General features: G+C 41.6%; 1 pseudogene; it reads left to right on the top strand.

The window, feature by feature from the left end:
- LOC120227055 overlaps positions 1-3,685 on the top strand; it is a 9,900-nt pseudogene extending 6,215 nt beyond the window's left edge.
- The last annotated feature ends 405 nt before the right edge of the window (positions 3,686-4,090 follow it).

Below are 4,090 nucleotides of genomic sequence, written 5' to 3' on the forward strand. Positions count from 1 at the left end.
TGTGATGTATCGCATTGATTGATTTGTGAATGTTGAACCAGCCCTGTAACCCAGGAATGAATCCCACTTGATCTTGGTGGATGATTCTTTTTATGTGCTGTTGGATTCGATTTGCAAGTATCTTGTTGAGTATTTCTGCATCCGTATTCATCAAGGATATTGGCCTGTAGTTCTCTCTCTCTTTTTTTTTTTTTTTTGCTGGATCTCTGTCTGGCTTGGGAATCAGAGTGATGTTGGCTGCATAAAATGAGTCTGGAAGTTTTCCTTCGATTTCTATTTTTTGGAATAGCTTGAGAAGAATTGGTATTAATTCTGTTTTAAATGCCTGGTAGAATTCCCCAGAGAAGCCATCTGGCCCAGGACTCTTATTTGTTGGGAGATTTTTGATCACTGATTCGATTTCTTCACTCGTTATGGGTCTGTTCAGATTTTCTATCTCTTCCCGTGTGAATTTTGGTAGTGAGTGTGTATTTAGGAATTTGTCCATTTCTTCTAAGTTGTCCAATTTGTTGGCATATAGTTTTTCATAGTATTGCCTGATAATTGCTTGTATTTCTGAGGGGTTGGTTGTAATAAGTCCATTTTCATTCATGATTTTGTCTATTTGGGTGCTCTCTCTTTTCTTTTTGAGAAGCCTGGCTAGAGGTGTGTCAATTTTGTTTGTTTTTTCAAAGAACCAACTCTTGGTTTCATTTATCTGTTCAATTGTTTCTTTGGTCTCTATTTTGTTTATTTCTGCTCTGATTTTTACTATTTCTCTTCTTCTACTGGCTTTGGGGTGCTTTTGTTGGTCTCCCTCTAGCTCCTTTAGGTGAGCTGTTAGATTTTGCACTTGCACTTTTTCTAATTTCTTGAAATAGGCCTGGAGTGCAATGTACTTTCCTCTTAGGAATGCATTTGCCGCATCCCATAGAGTTTGGATTGTTGTATTTTCATTTTCATTTGTTTCCATATATTTTTTAATTTCTTCTCTAATTGCCTGATTGGCCCATTCATTCTTTAGTAGGGTGTTCTTTAACCTCCATGCTTTTTGGAGGTTTTCCAGACTTCTTCCTGTGATTGATTTCAAGTTTCAAAGCATTGTGATCTGAAAGTGTGCATGGTATGATCTTAATTCTTTTATATTTGTTGAGGGCTGCTTTATGTCTCTGTATGTGATCTATCTTGGAGAATGTGCCATGCGCACTTGAGAAGAAAGTAAATTCCCTGGCCTCAGGATGCAGAGTTTTAAATATATCTGTCAGATCCATCTGTTCCAATGTGTCTTTCAAGTCCATTGTGTCTGTAGTGATTTTCTGTCTGATTGATCTATCCATTGCTCTAAGTGGAGTATTAAAGTCCCCTGCTATTAGCACATTCTTATCTATAAGCTTGTTTCTGTTTCTGATTAATTGTTTTAAATATTTAGGTGCTCTCATATTCAGTGCATAGACATTTATAATTGTTAGTTCTTCCTGATGGGTAGACCCTGTAATTATTATATAATGCCCTTTTTCATCCTTTTTTATTGTCTTTATTTTAAAGTCCACATTGTCTGATATAAGTATAGCTACTCCAGCTTTCTTTTGACTTCCCATAGCATTATATATATTTCTCTATTCCCTCACTTTTAATCTGAATGTATCTTCTAGTCTAAAATGTGTTTCTTGTAGACAGCAAATAGATGGATTTTGTTTTTTTATCCATTCTGCTACCCTATGTCTTTTGATTGGAGCATTCGTCCCATTTACATTCAGTGTTAATATTGAAAAACATGGGTTTAGAGTCATTGTGTCCTTTGTGGGATTCATGCTTGTGGTGATGTCTCTGGTATCTTGCGTTCCTTGCAAGACTTCCCTCGGAGAGTCCCCCTCAGGATTTCTTGTAGGTCTGGCTTAGTGGTGATATATTCTTTCAATTTTTGTTTACTTTTTATCTCTCATTCTATTCTATTCTATTTTGAAAGACTTTTATCTCTTCTTCTATTCTGAATGACAGGCTTGCTGGATAGAGGATTCTTGGCTGCATAGTTTTTCTGTTTATCACATTGAAGATCTCCTGCCATTCCTTTCTGGCCTGCCAAGTTTTATTAGATAGGTCTGTCACCACTCTGATAGTTTTCCCTTCTTATGTTAGGGCCCTTTTCTTCCTAGCTGCTTTCAGAATTCTCTCTTTGTCCTTATATTTTGCCACTTTCACTATGATATATCATGCAGATGATCGATTCAAGTTACATCTGAGAGGAGTTCTCTGTGCCTCTTGACTTTCAACTTCTACTTCCCTCTCCAGTGTGGGAAGTTCTCTGCCGTAATTTGTTCCAGGACTCCTTCAGCACCTTTCCCTCTCTCTTCCTCGTCTGAATTTCCTATGATAACGGATATTGTTCCGTTTGATTGTATCACAGAGTTCTCAAACTCTTCTTTCATATTCCTGGATCAGTGTATCTCTCTTTTTCTCAGTTTCTTCTTTTTCTATAATAGTGTCTTCTAAATCACTTAATCTCCTTTCTGCCTCTTCAATCCGAGCATTGGACGCCTCCAGTTTATTATGTATCTCATTTATTGCATTTTTTAATTCACCATATCTATTTTTAAGCTCCATTGTGTTAGTGCCATAGTTTCTCTGATGTCCTCCATGCTATTTTCAAGCCTGGCGATTAATTTTATGATTATTGTTCTAAATTATTGTTCAGCTATGTTGCTTATATCTGTTTTGAGCAGTTCTCTAGTTGTCATTTCTTCCTGGAGTTTCTTTGGAGGAGAATTCTTCCGTTTTGTCATTTTGGTTAGCTTTTTATCTCTTGTTACTTTTAAAAGCTTGTTGTACACTCGGCCCCTGCTAGTTCTGCTATATTAGAGAGGGCTCTTTTGACTGTTCAAGGCCTGTCTGTTAAGGAACTGTTCTTTGGATGGTGTCTTTTGGTCTCTTGTTGAGCGTTTGGTCATTTTGTTTCCCTACTGGTAGTGGTATTTGGGACTTTCCACCATGTGTAGTTTGGCTTGTTTTTTGAGGCAGCCCTGGAAAAAGAAAACAGACAACCACATAGGGAACACAGGTACACACACAGACAAAACCAATAAACATGCAAACCCAGGCTCAGATAAAAACAGCTACAACAACAACAAAAGAGCTCTCTGGTGGTGATGGGCGTGGTTTGGTGTAGGCAGGTCTTGTCTCCACTGTGTCCACTGGCCTCCCTGAGGTCCCGTGTTGATGGTTGTGGGGAGAAGAATGGCATCACCCCAGTCCCTTCTCAAACAAACATTGCAGATCACTTCTTCAGGTCGATCTCCCTGTGCTGAGGATGTAGCCAAGGTGGGCTGAGTTCTATGCCCCGCTCTGCCTCGTTTCCAGGTCCCAGTCTGCGGGCTTCGTTATATTGCCCTGAACAGTCCCGCTGGTCTCTGCTTCTCTGTTGCCAGGGGTTGAGTGGGGGGTGGGGAAAGTGTCGCAGCCTCAGATCTGCTGGGTTCAAGCAGAGATACAACCCGAGTGCGTTCAGGGAATGTAGCAACTTCGGGTCCGCAGAGTCCGCATCGCCGCCACTTCAGTGAGCCACTGTAGCACGCGCAGCCGCTGGTTCACTGGTCACCAGGACCGCCTCACAGGTGTTGCTGCCGGTTCACCGGGTGGCCACTGCCATGGATGGTGCTGGGCACATGGCAGTTCAGTTTTCCCTGGTACCTTCTGGGACCAGGGCACCTAGTTTAAGTCAGCAGCCCAGCCAGAGCTAAAAAACCCTGTCTTTCCAAGCCGAGAGGTTTTTTTTTCCTCTTCTCCAGGGATGGTTCTATGAGCAATCTCAGGTTTTCTTTCCTTTCCCCTGGACTTGTGGCACCTCACCACTGCCTGCCGGTTAATCACTCACTGCAGTTGCAAGCAAGCAGGGTTCCCTCCCCTCCCTCCATATCTCTGGGTCCCATCCCGTTTTTATCTTCCCCAGTTCGCACTCACGCACATACGAGCTTTCCTTCCCAGTGTACTCTGTCTCTTTCTCTTCCCAAATTCCTGTGGCTCAGTGTCCTATGACTTCAGGCCTTCTCTGTTTGAGAGATGGGTGCAGACGAAATGTACGGAGCTCCCTACTTCTCCACCATCTTGCTCTGCCAGA

The sequence above is a fragment of the Hyaena hyaena genome, unplaced genomic scaffold (genome assembly GCF_003009895.1).
Source record: "Hyaena hyaena isolate Hyena2069 unplaced genomic scaffold, ASM300989v1 scaffold_1976, whole genome shotgun sequence".
NCBI classification, from domain to species: Eukaryota; Metazoa; Chordata; class Mammalia; order Carnivora; family Hyaenidae; genus Hyaena; species Hyaena hyaena.